The 17,095-nt window shown below is 37.5% G+C and overlaps 1 protein-coding gene across 10 annotated transcripts in view; it reads right to left on the bottom strand.

Moving 5' to 3' along the window:
• NALCN (sodium leak channel, non-selective) overlaps positions 1-17,095 on the bottom strand; it is a 219,176-nt gene that overhangs the window by 49,848 nt on the left and 152,233 nt on the right. The gene's annotated exons all lie outside the window — the stretch shown is intronic.

Below are 17,095 nucleotides of genomic sequence, written 5' to 3'. Positions count from 1 at the left end.
AATGGGAAATTAAACATTTTATTTCTGTCCTCTGAGTATTCAAATACTGTGCACCATTTCAGTAATCACACGTCTGATTGAGATTATTTACTTGAGAAGTTCAATTTCCCTTCCCACGCCAGCTTGTGTGGACGAGCTTTGGAGCAGGTATTTTAAAACAGTTTGGCACAATCAACACCTGCAGGGAATGCTGCTGACAGGTACCAGCTATAGATTTTTACAAAGGTGAACAGAAGTCGAATGGAGCATTTGCACTGCCTCATGCAGCGCATGCTTCCACAGCATGACACAGAAGAACCACTGCGCCGCTGCACTGTCATGCTATCAGCAACATCACCACTTCCAGCCATAGCACAGCTTAAACTGGAAATCAATTCATATGCGGTTGGATACAAGTTGTCATGTGGATTGGAAACTGTTTGAAGGGCTATGAACAAAGACTAATGATTAATGGTAAAGTACTGAGTCAGAAGAGAAGGGGAATATTGCATAAATCTGTATTATGTCCAGACCTATTTAATGGCTTCATTAATGATCCTTTAAAAGAAGAAATTATGACATTAATGAAATTCACTTGATCTTAAAATGTGAAGGCTGCAAATACCACAGCGAATTGAAAAAAAAGACAGAAATAGAAGTAGGGGCAGGAAATAACAAAGACTGAAAATAATTTTAGAGCAAGAATAAGAGAGAAGCTAAACCAGAACTTCTACTTCAATACAGCATCAAAAAGGCCATTTGGGCACCAGTTACATTACCAGCCAAAGGCTATGCTCACAACTGATTTCCCTTCTTTAGATATTGTATAGTCTTAGAAAATGGTACAGAAATCTGCAGCTCCTCTCTACGCTGCTATGAGAAGACCATTCCAGGGTCTGCTTTCAATTCTAAATGCCATTTCATACCAAAACAGTAAAATAGAGAGACATGAAAACAAGGGAAGAGTTACAGAAATCAAGTGAGGCAGAGGAGAAAAGACGAGTGAAAGACTAAAGGGGGCCAATATTAAAATTTCAGCAACCATAACTGATAGCAAAATAGGAGGAGGAGATTTAAAATAATGGAAGAATTATCTGAAAACAAAGTATTTGTAGCGGAGTACCCCAAACATAGGAATGAAAGGATGAAATTAAGAAAGGGAATTTTTAGGCTGAGAATAAAAATTGATATCCTTACAGGAAAATCTATGAGTGTTCAGACAGATCCCTGGAAGGAAGTGCTTCATCATTTCATTCATCCTAGACAGAACCCCTGAAATGCCAGAGTATCAGGAAAATGAATTGGATAATCTGCCAGCACTTTTCTGCAACATTATACTGTCGAAAATCTTTGAAAAGGGGGAAGTTTTAGAGGAAAAAGAGGGTTTTGAGTTTCTGCTAGTTTGCTTTTAGTACAAAATCATTGTACAAACAGGTAGGTTTGGGCACGGATAAATTATGTCTCTTGTAGCTATGGACTCCCATTTACAAAAGTCAGCGTACACAAGATAGAGAGCATATGATAGATTGAAGAGCTGTCAGAAGTCTCAGTGCAGAACAGACCAAAGAGAGCTTGGAAACAGGGAACTGCATAGCTAAAATGACAAGCAAGGGAACAGTAATACCCCCACCCAACCAGGAGAACGATCCAAGATAGGCTTATTATTTAGGTTATTTCAAAATAACCTAAAGTCAAAGTATTACTACAGAATATCTCCAATTGCTCATGCTGTGATAATATTACATATTGGAGACTGTGAAGAATATAGCTTCACTGAGTTCTTCTCTACACATTTATGGTGTAATTGTTGCTCTGCATGACATACATTCCAATTTATACCGCTGCTTAAATCCTTTACATTTTAACCTTCTTTAACACATAAAACATATTTTTAAAGACAAAAAATGAAGTTGAAATGTAGCAATGATAGTGCAGAATGTTTCTAGCAACATCTAAACCCAAAATAAAACTTCAGGACATTTTCTTTATGTTTTTTATTTTATTATTATTAATATTACTATTAGCAAGGAAATGTATACTGGCTTGATGTGCTCTGCTTGTCTCTTGGTCTCCATCTCCAAAGAGCCTACTGGGAGCAGTTCACTGCTCACCATTTTGTTAGTCTAATTCCATAGAAGGAATTTACGTCTATTTCTACTATTTTCATGGCTCTTAAGTTTATAAGGGCAGATTTAATAGCACAGTGCATACAGTACTGTTGTCTACTCTGAAACAAGATCAGAAGAACTTATCAAAACACTAACTCATGGTGGGGAGTGATGGAGAGGAAATCTTTATTTGGGATTCCAGTGGTTCATAGCACCCTGAACAATGCATTCAGATACAAGTTCATGGCACCAGGAACTCTAGATCTGGTTCACGCAATTGCTACAGATAAATTCAAAAGACAGCTGTGGCAAAGGCAAACTTACTGGTGATATTTTACATCTTTTTTCAGAATGACATTATGGCTATGCCTTCATTTTGCTCAAAACAAGTTGAAGTCATTTCCCCAACCATCTGCACTTGTCTTTTGGTGGTTTAGTTTGTGAGCTGTGTTGGTAAGCAAAATAGATTATTTTTGGAGGAAACAAACCTGCAAGCTTCACCCTGGCTGAACACAAATGCACCCTAATATCAGAGGCTTACATAAGTTAGTTCCTGTTACTTAACTGCACATCCTGTAGATGTGGTGGCATCATCAGCTGCTTCCTGAACTGATTCCCTCCCATGGCACAGCTCAGGGCGTTAATGGGGGATGATCTCATTCACACTGCTTAATATTGCTTCAGCTGCAAATGTTTTTTCTGACTTCAAGGTTTCTTTACAGAAGGGCAATTCCTGAAACAGCTTTGGTGTAATTAATACTTTGGCCCTTAGAACTGAAGAGAACCCGAAAGCGGTTGTCCTAAGTACAGACAGTAGTACGAATGGTGGTGAAAGTGCAAGATGAAGGTAGAGGGAGAGGCAATAAAAGAGACAGCAGGTAATGACTAGCGTGAAGAAGGAGCTGGGTCAGCTTTTTAAAGTATATGCACACTAGCAATGGTCAGACATTTGAGGTGGGATGGCCGGCAAAGCAATCACTGCCCCACTGGAGATAACAGCTCTCCCAGCAGGAAGCTGGCATCTCCCATGGAATCACACTGCTCTAGCCAGGACAACAGAGATGCCAAAAAGATCATTCACAAACACTCCCTCTCTGCCAAATACAGAAGGTCTCTCATCTATGTTTTAGAAATGAAAGTGGTGCAATTAAAAAAAGAATGAAATATATGCTGTATTTAAGTACTTGAGCCACACATTGCTATGTAGAACCTGAAGAGATCAGTAAAGCAATAAATGGTGGAGCTCAGCCTTTTCGATCTTGAAACATTGTAGTACTATCATCTCACAGATCTTAATCACAGACAGTGTCATCAGGGTGAAAGTAGCAAGTTATTTTCAAGCATGTAGTGCACCTTCTTTGATAGGCAGGAGCTAACAGCCTGGGGCACAGAGCTCTGGGGTCAGGTAATGTGAGCATGATGAGTTGAACAGTTCAAAAAGCTAACTGAGGTATCTGTTCATATAACCAATTTGCATTTAAAGACAGAAACATCCTTGAAATTAATGTTCTTTGCAAGGCAAACTGAAAGCTCAAATTTAATACAGTCATTGAGTTTCTAGGACATTGACACATTGGTGAGAACATGCCAGAGGAAAAACAGAGATAATCATATCCCAGGGGGATGAGATTCCTACCCTTCCTAACATTTTTGTTGTTGTTGTTGTTCTCTATTCATTTAATTATGACTGAAAGAAGAGCTGGCAACATGCAATTTATAAAGAATGAAAGACGTACTTTGCCTGCAGTCTGTGAAATTCACTTAAACATTGTGTAAATATTCCAGTGAAATTAAATGATTATGAAAAATGCAATTCTCAATGTAATTGCTAAAACTCCTCCATTTGAGTTGACACTTTTCATAACAAGTTGAGATCAATCACGTCCAAAATTAAAAGCTGCACTACCGATGTACATACAGTTTATTTAGGAAATGGCCAGCTGCCCAGAGTAATTTCATGGTGAGTGTGCAAAGTTCAAATCATTGGAGGAAGTTCAGGGGGTCTCACTACAGGATATTTTTAAATTAATATTGTCTGGTACATTACAGTGCTCTGCTATATATCAACACTTTTCACTGGAAATCTCCCCTAGGGCCTGTATTTGAAGAATAAAGTGACTATATCATATCTGCGCTACCCTCTTGCAGGATATGCTATGCGCTTTTGCACCGAATGCTTTGAGCATGATACAAATAGAGGACAGGACAAAAGACATTGCAAACTGATACCAGCACCTATCCAGCAGTCTTCCAGGTCTTTTTTTCTTATCCAAATTGTCGTATTTGCCATCATCTCCGATTTTGTCAATAGCAACTTTGAATGAAATCCAATTAGCAGTAAATGACATATAAATTAAATAAAATCAGAAAGGCAGGCTAAATCACTGCTTTTATTTTCGCTATTATTAGTCTGAAGACACAGATCTGGTAAATTTTTGGACACGAATGAGAGCTGCACAAAAAGAAGATGTGCATATGGGTAAGCTTTCACATCCGTGATTGATTCAGCTTTGGCATAAATATGTGTCAACAAATTTCTACCTGTATTGGATTAAAATTTAAGACAAAGCAGCTGCTCAGTTACTACAATTTACAGCTGCAATTCCATTAAAAATTAAGATGAAGCTCAATTTTGTTTGAACAAACTGTATGTAAAAAGGATGGGAAAAAAAATCTGAAAATTAAGGTAAAGAATATTGACAAAATGCAGTCGGTTGAATTTGGGTAAAAAAAACCACTTTCAACAGAAAAAAAAGTACAGTATTTATGTTATGGATATCTTATTAAGTTTGTCTATAGTGCTAAATAAAAGGCTGCCAAGGGTCTAACCCTTGCCTAAATTCATACCAGCTGACTTCAACCATACTTCACAGTACTAGGCTTCTGGTTCCTCTGGGCCCTGAGACACAATTACAATAGTTATTTTTCTATGGATTTTCCAATATGTTAAAGCACCTGAAATAAAGTGAAAGCCTTTACGTGCAATTCACCCAAGTAACACTCCCGTAGAATGAAATTTGGGTTGTGTACTGCCTGCTTTGAGAGATACAGGAGCACATGAACTTGCCTGGAAGTTGTGAGGCCTGCTGGGAGAGTGTAACAGAACTGTCTGGCTTAGAGGTGACAAGCCTGGTGAAGCCTTGTCCATGCTTCCTCTGAAATGAAATGTGAAAAAAAATGTTCCTGTAACTACACTAAAACATTGAGAGAAAGCCCAGGACATCCAGGTGGACATCCAGGACAGAGCCAGCCACGAGCTAACAGTTATGCAGTTTTCTCAGGCAAGGGCTTAGAGTGGAAGGTTCCTCTCTAGTCCTCTTTCAGTTGACAGTCTAGACGTACCGACTGCAAGTTTTGCCCTTTGGACTCACCTAAATAAATGGGGACATTGCAGGCAGTAAGAAATGCTTTCGTCCAGCAACTGTAAAACAGAACTTAAATCGATTTTAACCACATTCTGTGGTGCCGTGGGGAATTTTTTACTGAAATGTACCAAAAAAAAATATGATTATAGCAGTGCTAGCATTCATAACAGAGACTGCAATGCTGATAATCAAAGGGTAAAATAAACTAAGAAAGTTCCTGGCAGATGGAGGAACAAGATTACATATTTATTTCTCATATGTATAAGGTTTTTTTTTTTTTATATAAACAGCTTTTCTCTGTCACAGGGCCTATATGCTGAGCGTAATATGACTTGACGCTGTGATTGCCACTTTCCAATTGTTCATTTAAATAACTTTTTCTTCAATTTTGCATGAAGTCTTTCAAATTAATAATATATTCAGTAAAGTTTCACAAATGTGTTTTCTTAATAACTTCCTTCCAGTAATTGTAGCTCCTATCAGTTCTTCATGAACAAATGCTGCTGAAAAGATGTGATTGCAATTCAAATGGCACAAAACTCCTCTAGCAAAACTCAGCTAAGATTTAGTCCATTTATTTAATAGAGGATAGGAATCCTGTGTGTCAGAGAATTTCCCTTTGATTGAGATAAATAAAATGAATTTTTCAGAGCAATTACTTCATTCTCTCTACACACCAGCCATACTTCCAATTTTTTCCTATCTTCTGGTGACAAAAAATTATTAAAAAAGAAAAAAAAAAAAAAGAAATCTGAGATTCTGTACAGTCAGTGACCAGATTCAGAGGTTCAGTGCCCAGGAATGTGCTGACCAGACCAGATTCAACTGTCATGCCCTTAGACCCAGGTACCTACTTTAGTTAATTATGTTCTGGATGACATAGTCTCTCTTTATAGCCAAAAAAGAGATAAAGAGACACTTAGAGGTCATGGGCTTGCTGTATCTTTGAGATGTGCTTATCTTTTTCCATTGACTAAACAAAGAATTTAAATCTAGTATATTCTTTAAGTCACTTGTGTGATGCCTAGTGCTACACAGGAGGAATCTAGGCCACAGCGCCTATGATGGCATTCACCTCAGTTAATTTTAGCTGTCCAAAGGTGAAACAACATTGTTTAATCCTCTAGGCACTTCCTACACTTAACAGAAAGAGGTAACTCCAGGTCCTGTAACTCATCCCATACTAAGATGGAATATCACATTGGGGTACCTTCTTCTCCAAATGTAGAGAAAGTATCAGGCTACACCACACTAGTAATATACTGGAGTATGAACTCAAGAATTGGAAATAGATTGTCCATATTCTTAAACTGTTAGGAAGGCTGCTGGCAAAGTTCTGGCCTGACCAGCTAGCACACTCCCTCATGATGCCTGAGCACAGTTTGGAGTTTATCACTGCAGGGAATATTCCCAGTAGGTGGTTAGGAGACTTCCTGTTTAAGTGGCAGGCAGTTTTGGAAAAGAAAAATAATTCAGCTGCATGTAAAAGCCATGCTGTGCCAGCCAGTAGGCTTTAGGGACAGAGACCGGATTCTAAACAGCTCTCTCTTGTCTTATAGACAGATTAAATGATTAGCTTAGAGAATAATCTCTAGTTTAGACACAGTAAAAATTAGTTTATCATAGAATCTTTTGAGTTGGAAGGGACTTTTAAAGGCCATCTAGTCCAACTCTCCTGCAATGAACAGGGATGCCTACAGCTAGAATAAGTTGCTCAGAGCCCCATCCAGCCTCACGTTGAAGATCTCCAAGGACGGGGCTTTCATTGCCTCTCCAGGCAGCCTGTTCCAGTGCCTCATCACTCTCACTGTAAAAAACTTTTTACCTTATGTCCAATCTGACGGGGTAATTGTGGCCCCTATTTTAAAATGATTCAGAGATAGGTGCATTTGAGGATGGATAGTTTAAAAAGGATAAAGGAAATGAAACAATACATTGTTCCTTTAATAGCTTTTCACATTTACATGATGCTTTGCCACTTTCATATTAATGATTTTTCTCTTGGAATAAATAGCACAAATTTCTTTGTTTCCATACAAAGGTTACTGAGTCACAAAAGAATATTCTTTGTAATAAGAAAGTGCATTACATGCTTCATTTCATCAGAGGAAACTGCTTGAGACTTCACTAAAACTAGGCACCATCATTTGTTATGACTTCTATGTCTGATGAACAATAAGCAGCTAAAATATTTTCAAATGAACAAATGCAGAAGATACATGAATTCTGCTCTCGTATGAACAGTTATTCAACACTGACTAGATACAATGTGTTAATCTTTCAAAACATATGGCAAAACTAATTACAACTTCTGTCTGGGAAGCAAAGGAAGTAGTATTGCAGGAAAATTCAGAGACTCTTAAAGTTTACTTACTCATTCCAGACCCTGCACAAAGGAAAATTCATGGATGTAGCTTTGTAACTGGCACTTAACAATCTGTAGTCAAAACACACAAATTCATCTGCCATACTGGATTCTTAGAAAAATAGGGCCACTCTGAGAAATTACAATTATAGACTGACTTTCCAAGGTTCTCACCACAGGTAGCTCACATTTAGTTAAAAAAGAGCTGAAGACAACCAGACTGACTGACCAAGGAAGTCATAATCTTGACCTCCTATCAGGATAATAGACAGTGAAAAGCATAAAAAATGCAGTAAGATAGTGAGGTCACATGGATAAAAGGCACAATCTGCAGTGAATCTGCCTGTCTCTGCTCATAGTTTGACAAAAAATGTAAGTTTCACTTAGGCTTTCTTAATATCAAAGTATAGGAAGACTGGAATTTCATCCATATATGCAAAAGCTTTATTACATGTGATTTATATAGGCTGATCTATTTATTGCCTGGGGGATAGATCACTACTAAACTGGTGTGGACATATAGCATATCCAACTTGATATATTCCAGAAGTCCTTTCTACCCTGGACTTACCTGTGATTCTATTTGGTGATATTTATCTGCTTCAAGACAATTCTTCAATTGCCTTCAGTTTCACTGTTTTATGTCTGCATCTGCTATCTCTTGATAACTTGTTGTTTAATTCAAACTATTGCTGGGCTCTGTCAGATTCTGTGAGAAGGCCATTTATGTAACTTAGATTTGATACGTACATAGTGGACCAATTTCTGCAATAGAATTTTCTTAACACTGAGAAACTGTAACTAAAGCTGAGAAAAAAAATCATTTCTATAGATTGAGGCAAAAATCCAGTATATATTTTTAAACAAGGAAGACTTTGCACAAATGAGCTGCTTCCTCCTTATTTGTGGTTTCATTGTTTGTAACGTGACGGGGTGGCCTGAGTTTTGATTCATTGCCATTTTAAAGTATTGCTTCAGTATAGAAATTTACACTTAAAATCAGAGTAACCAAAGGACATGCAGAGGCAAACCTGTGCAAGGCTGATGCATGTTACTTCAGAAGCCTTAAAGTCTGGACTAGATGAGAAAGAAAACAGTTTGGTGAAACTGGCTGCCCTTTCCACCATACAATTTTGCTGATGAAATTTTAGCTGGGGCTGAATTCCTGCATTCTGACACTCCATTTCACAGGCAACGGATTTGGTTCTCTTTGTGTTGTGATGATGAATTGCTTCTTTGAGAAGCAATATACATATTATCTCCCTTAATTCTGAAATAGTGCTCCCACTTGTTGGATATTATGCAGGAAAAAATGCCTGTGATTTCTCATCTTCTGTCTTGTTTTTAAGAGTGCCTGATTTGTTTTTGAGAGTCTGTAAAGAGAAGTTCTCTGAATCCTAAGAGGAAGATAAGTGACTTACAATCAGGAACCCAAAAATCTCAAGAAAAAATGTAATCAACTAATCCTTCTACGCAGCTAGCTTTTTCAATGAGTGAACGAAGAATTAAATTTCATGCAAGGTCCAGGCCTCTATTTTTATAAGGATACAGAAGTTGTGTACAATATGTACATGAGTGCAGAAATCCACAAACTCCTATGGGCTTAAGACACAATTCAGAAAAGGAAATGCAGTCCTGTGTAACACAAATGAAACCAAAAGCAAATACAGTACGGATTTTCAAGGATGCAATTGCCATCAAAATAACAAGTGTTGCTACACAACCATTCTCCTCCCTTCCAAAGAGCTACAGGATTGCCCCTTAATTCAGAGAGTGAAGCATCTAGAATCACTATGTGCACTGGGAAGCATTTTTTCTCAGGTATCAACCAAATAAAACAAAAAAATAAAGATTAGATGAGCTCCTGGTGATATAAAGGCTAGGTAAGCATTTTCTTCCCTAGTGATATAAATGAAGCAGTAGAAGCTTATATTTATATTTTTGTTACTGCTATTCACACATTCATAGCCACTCTAACTCCCGTCTCCCATCTCGTCCTTGGAAAGTGTATACTTTGACTATGATCATCAACTAAAATTTTCGAAGGTTTTACTTGATATAATAAAATCTTTCTCCAACAGAAATTCTCTTGAATTTACTGTGTTTTCTTGACAAACAATACAGTATGCATATGCCAGGGAGCGGCAACTTCTGAATTAATACCTAGGTATTTACCATTGAGCATGAAGTGCATAAGGCAGAATTTATGATCCATTGATACTGCTTTAAAAAGGTGGTAGATAAAGTAAGAAGTGTGAAAAATAAAGGTGGAAACTACAACCTTCAGGAGACTTTCAAAACTTTCTTAAGAATTTAGAAGGAAGACTTTGGCATGAGTAGTTTTCCAGCTGATTTCATTTTCCAGTTTTGTCTTCTAGAAATGGAAATATTCTCTGTAAAGTTTTGAAATAATAATACTTTAAACGCTCTGTATAAGGCCTGTGAATGGAGGACCAACATGTAGTTTTGTGAACTTTCTACCACCTTCTCACTATGATGCAAAGAAGGATTTCATCCATTTTATGCAGCACTTAACATTCAGTTTAGAACCATTATTGTACTTTTCATTTGTTAGTAAAAAGTATATCTTTCTGACCAATTGTTAAAAATTCATTTACGTGGCATGAGATATAACGGAAAGGTAATTCTTCATTTTTATTCTATTTTGTAGTTATTTCCCATTTAGAATTACCTCAAGCACTATTCTCTGAATAATAATACTCCGAAGGCAAGTAAATCTAACTCAGCTTTAAAAAGCTCCTTGATTTTCACACACACACTTGCATATATATATATAATTTTACGCCAAGAGTGTGTTTAGTTTAGATATACCAATTATAACACCTTGTTCGCACAATATGTTCATGAAAAATCCCTATGCTGAAACTCACACTTCAAAGCTGAAACCTCAGCACACAAAATTTGGAAGTGCCAGGTTTCATGCTACTGCTGAAACTGTCACTGGCATCTTCCTAGATCTGCTGAGTGCTCGGCAGTGCTGGGGAAAGCACAGGGATCAGGGTCTGTGTTCTGATCCATCCAGACGAGACAAAACTGAGTTAGGAATGCTATGATTTTTTGCTTTGTAGCTCTTCAATGCACAATCCTAATAGTGTTCATTAAGATGAAAAAAAAAAAAAAAAAGACCAAAGAATAGTTTGTTTGACAGGGAAAGAAATGTCTAGATGGTTCTTAATGCCCTAAAGGAAGCCTTTGATTTTTTAAAGCTCTGCTTCTGGTTTACAAGGTGTTCCTATATGCATGACAACACTTAAGTCAGTCAGGTAAAAGGCTCAGAATTCTGTATTTTCCATCTCTTCCCATAAAGATAGACAAAATGGCTCTCCTGATATATCACTCAACATAGCTTTTGTGGTCAAGTGCCTGAAAAATCCATTACCAATGTTTGACCTGCCACTATCCCTCGTCTCCATTAAAGGCAGTAGTGAGCTATGTACTTAAGTTCCATTTATCAAGAGTCTTTGTTGTAAGAGTAAAAAATAAGAAAAAATTCTTCACACTGAGAAGTACAACTGGGTCATAAAGTATGAATACATTTTTTCTCCTCACTGAATAAAGGAGCTGTTAATCATAGAATCACAGAATTGCTCAGGTTGGAAAAGACCTTCAAGATCATCAAGTCCAACCGCAACCTAACCATACTAGTCTAACAACCCACCACTAAATCATGTCCCTGAGCACTGTAGGCCTGTCAAAATGATGTTTGCATTGCCAAGATAGACTTCTCAGTATTAACAGGAATAAGGTCAAAGCTACCTTCTGAATGAACAACGACAGTATCTGAATGGCCTGGAATTCCCCTAGAAACAGTTTGCTTTCAGGTACTAAGCTGCTTCACCAGAAAAGATGTTTGGGGTGAGCACCTGAAGACATAGATGGACTCCCTGAAAAACTGTATTGGTAAGCCAGCTGAATACAAACAGGCCAAACATCTTGATTTCTTCAGAAGGTCTTGCTAGTATTTCTTTCTATTATGGACAAGATATGGGTACTTCTCTGAACGTAATGCCTCCTGTTTTATTACGTTGGGCTGTGACATCACAGATGGATGTTGGTGGTAGGGCAGTAGAGGTTGAACCTTCCCACCAATATTCCATGACATTCGTTTGCTGTGTGACAGACGGTAGAAGAGGGGCAGTCTGACAGAGTAGAGTCTGAGAACAGAGTGCGTATAAAGCAAAGGCGTGTTGTTGAATTCCTCCATGCAGAAACAATGGGGCCCACTGACATTCATTAATACTTGCTGAACATTTGTGGAAAGCAAACTGTGGCTGTGAGCACAGTGAGGCAGGGGGTGATATGTTTCAGCAGTGGCAACAGCAATGTTAAAGACAAGCCATGTTCTGGTTGGCCATGCAGATTTTTACATGAGCGGCATGCAGGCTCCTGTTTATCACTGGTGAAAATGCATACCTAATGGTGGTGACTGTGTTGAAAATGGGCGTTTTGTAGCTGAGAATTTGCTCTATCAAATAGTGTTATTGTGCTCCTTATGTCTGTTGTAGTTTCTATAGAAATGAATAGGAGGCATTTCCAGAAAATTGAGCTACAGGAATTCTAGAAAATTCTATGTTCTACACACATGGAAAAATTGGAAAGTTTATGCAATGGATATTGAACATGAATTATTCCAAGATGTGTTATTTAAAGTACCAAATGTGCTTGCAAATGCAGAACACTTTAAATAGGTTTACCTAGTGAACTGAAAATTTGGTCAAATTACAAAGCTGCCTGTACAGGTGCACAAAGACAGAATACAGTGGAAGTAATAACAGGCATGGTAGGAAGGAGAGCACACTGAGGAATCATTTGACTGGAATGACTACATATAACACAAAAACAAGGAGGCATTACATGAAATAATTATGTGGTAAACTTGTAAGCAGAAATCTTTGTTTACTTGTTGGACACAGGAAGTTCCCAAGCCACATATCCCTCTAGAGAGTGACTGTCATTCAAGTATGAAATATCACTGATGAATGACACATTACTCACTATGTGCTTTCCCTGTTCTTATGCTATTCCATAAACATATTTTATTGACCACTGTCAGAGACTGTGAACCAGGAGAACTTTCTTTTTTTCGCCCAGTGAAGTTGCTGTTAATTCTGAGCATACATGTTCTTCTTCATAATAAATTTCTAACCACAACATTGGCATTACTTTTTTTTTTTTTTTTTTTACCAGAAACATAGCTAGTGAAATTTTATCAATCATCAGTCAGAAGGAAATGGCCAAGTGACAGTGCCTTGGTTCTGCTTTCAGATGACTGCCACATCAGTAACAATCTAAAGAGAGATAAAAGTGAGACATGAGTTACCACAAACTCTCCTACCCCAGAAACCAGGGTTTCTGGGGGAAAGGGATGCAGAGGGCTTTCCTGTGATGTCAGTGGCCATTATCTTGCATGAGTAATATTGAGCACAATCATACTCAAAGAGCAGTAGTTTGAGGGTAGAGGCACAAGAGGGCTTATATTTGAACTTGATATACTTGGGTCACCAAAACAAATGTCTCTAATGAGGACTTACCTTAGGACATTCCACTGCAAGTACAAACAAGGTGTGTAAGTACTGTGCACCATTTCATTACTGATAACAGGAAAATAACATTGTAGAATTAAGACATGCCTGGTGAAAAAAAGAGCACTTAACAAAAGAAAGCTCTTTAGAGGTGGTATGGGGCACTGTTGGAGCTCTTAAAACTTCAGGATTTTTTTAAGAAGCAACATTCTTGTAAAGCATGTGTACACATTTTCAGGCTTTGGGAATACATTCAACACTTAGATAAAATTGGCCTGATTTTAAACAGGATCTGTTCTTCTTCAGCAACCTGCAAGAATCAGGACACCCTGAAAAACTGTATATTTAACAAGTTTACTGTGTGTAGGTGTGTGTACACCTGCATTCTCATATGCATATATTTGGAAAGTATTTGCAGGAGCAGAAATGAAGGAAAAGTTTTATGATTCTAAAAACATTTGTGCACATGCGTGTGTTTATGAATAAATTCAAAATCATACAAGGTGTTTGTATGTACATACATTCAAGAGCAAAAATACATATTATGTTTGTATTGTTTGGTAGGAAAACAGATCCAAAATACAAATTTAGGATGTGATAATTAGAACTAGAACAGAAAAATATATATCTGAATACACTCAGGATGTCTTCATACCCTTTACTCTTTTCCACTAATATAAGAACAACTGGAAAAAGAAGACCTTGTCCTGACATTTTGATTGGTGCTTTCTTTGCCCCAAACATAACTGTTTATACTACTACCTAGAGACATCTTCACAGAATTCACGTGTCATTTCTAGTGCAGGACAGAATGTAGCACATTGCAAGTGTTCTAACGACCCGAAGGCACCGGTAGTATAACCAAAAAATATCAGATTCAGAGTCTTTTTTGAATGATTAAAAAGATAGATATTGGAATTCCTTACTTCTTCATATTTTTTTCCCTTTTTCAAAAACCTGTGTGAAATATTTTAAACAAGACTGAAATACACCATTCTTTCCAGAAGGATGTAGTCAATGCAAATGACAGTTGGCCTCTCCATTCTTCGTTGGGAACTGTATTAGATTTTCTTTCCAAGCTCCTTGCACAAGTCTGCTCTTCCATCCTATTTTTTAATCTGATGCCTGGAAACCTCTAATCTATAAGTCAAAAAGTAATTGCTATTGGCTTGTATGTTAACTAGCCACATTTCTATACACATATTGCTTCCATGTATAGGGTCATAAAGTGAAACTAATGACACTGAATTTTGAATTATTTCTCCAGTAAAAGTTGCACTCCAACACTAAATTAACGTAGCTCAACTGTAAGCAATTAACCAAGGCACGAAATTTAGTTGAACAGGTACTGCAGACTCCAGCTACATGAAAGAATGAGATAGAGATCTGCAGAATTCCATTTAGCATACCTAAGATCTCACTCTGTCTCTGGAGAAGCCAATTCCTCTCCATTGTTCAGAGAATGGATGCAACTGTATTATCATGGCCAGAATTTGTAGGGCAAAGCTCTTGAGTCAGTTCCTACAGGACTAGTGTCTGTTTAGTCAGTTCAGGGCTTTAACATTTAAATGATTAGCTTTGTTATTACTTCCAGCTTTTACATGTCTGGCTCAGCCTAGTAGATATACTGTTGTATTTTTATAAGAGTTACTCTATTGCTAGCAGTGTAAACCAGAAATGAATTTGATTTTGTTTCTATAATGGAAACAAACAAACAAACAAAAACAACACCATGAAAAGTTTCTAGAATAGTCTTCCTGGTCAAACAACCGATACCATTTCAGTGCGCTGAGTTGGTTGCACTGTCCCCACGAATGCCAGTACAAACCCACTAACTGAGACTTTCATTTTGTATACTGCTTTCTAAGGAGCTATTCACATAAATGGAAATTATAATACCAGGTTATACAAGAGTAAAGTTCAATTTGCACATATACATGTTTTTCTTCAGCACACAGTCATCACAGTCTAAGCACTAATGCAAAGAAGGAGAAAGGATGAGGACCCCTCTTCTGTTGCACCTCCTAGCAAAAGCCCTCACCATCCTTTAATGATTCTTATGGATATGCCAGCAATGCTTAAAGATTTCAACAGAGCCTGGTACCACATCATGCCAAGCTGTATCTGTATCTGCACATTGTATACAATGGCCTCCTCTGTCCCCATGCAGATAGAATCTGAAATCACCTAGACAAAGGAAGACTTTATTGAAAAAAATCCTTATATCTCTGTATGATAAATTTGAAAGGTCAGCATTTCATTCATACTGAACTTAGTTCATTCTTTGAAGTGATAGTCAGAGGGCCTCCGTGGAAGTAAGGACGTAGTGACTGGCTCAGATTAACACAGAAAACTAGGATTCATGACAATAAAGCCTTTTCCCCCTAGTTTTCACAAGAATACTGAAAGTCCTTATGGAGCTCAAGAATGAAAAGGGAAGTGGGTGATGCAAGGAAGAAACGAATGCACAGAAAGATTAAATCAGGCCTATGGGTCACCAGTGATGTTTGAAGCCATGCAAGTGATCACTTCTGCTCAGCTGAGCATGACATTGTGAGGACAGTGCGAAAAAACAGTAGTGGTAATGATGACACAACATTGTACTTATGTTGTATTCCACATAAGTGGAAATCAGTGAGCAGATAGCTGGCAATGTAACTTACAAATCTTAGCTGCTACTTGATCATTTTGTGAAAGTTTTATTGACATGTTCTGCCAATAGGAGTACATCATCACTGCAGTGTGATGGCCAATACACAGCAAGTATTACCATGGCTATGTCACATTTTTCTAGACTTTATGTTCTCTGGTGGATAGGAAGCTCAATTTTGAAGTATACCCATTTCAGCTGCCAACAGGAGTCGATGTAACAGATTTGATTTCAACATGAAGTAATACTGAGTGGAGATGATCATTTTCTACCCTGTACTGCAGTTCACTTTAGCTTAATATAACTTGGTTCTACTGAAGCTCCTGCCAAATTCACTTGCACCAGTAAGTCAGCTTTTGGATTTTGCAGTGGTGGATATAACTCATTTTTAGCTAGTCTGGTTCTTAAGAGAAAAAATTATAGCAGATGTTTTTGTGTGTCTGTGCACATATACACTCATACAATAAAGGAGGTTTGAGACAACAGTATTGTACAGAACAGGAGTATATCTTATTCCTTTTCAAAGTCACTCTAAACAGGATAAAGAACATCCCATTGTTATACGTTGAAAATCAGAAAGCAATGGCAATTCCGTGGAGGTCCCTATACCTTTCTCCTACTACTAGTTCATGCTCAGCCCAAACTGCCATGTTCCTAGGAGCTTAAAGAGAGCCAGCAAAATCCCCATGGCAGTGCATAAGAATATGCATTTTCTGCACCACCTTAAGCGCGGATAAAATATGTCTGCTGAAACTCTCACCATCTCAAAAAAAGTACAACTTTTAGCAATTTTCCTCTGATAATTGACATTTTTTTTAATGAATACTTAACTGTATTACAGACTACCACCTCAGATTTTCAAGACAAACTCGTTTTGTAAGAAAGGAAACTATATGTGGTGCGAAATATAAATGAAGATCACATTAAGGCACTCAACGAGAAAATCTTCTGGTAATAATTTATTACAACTCCTGTATAACTATGTACTGCTATATAAGCTACGGCTTTAGTAAATGAAGTAGAAAAGTCTATTCTCCTAGAACGGAACCAAAAAATACGTTTCTTCTCATCATTTAAATTAGAAA

This window comes from Numida meleagris, chromosome 1 (genome assembly GCF_002078875.1).
Source record: "Numida meleagris isolate 19003 breed g44 Domestic line chromosome 1, NumMel1.0, whole genome shotgun sequence".
Taxonomy (NCBI): domain Eukaryota; kingdom Metazoa; phylum Chordata; class Aves; order Galliformes; family Numididae; genus Numida; species Numida meleagris.
Note: the sequence above shows the minus strand (reverse complement) of the source record. Positions and strands in the feature narration are given on the sequence as shown.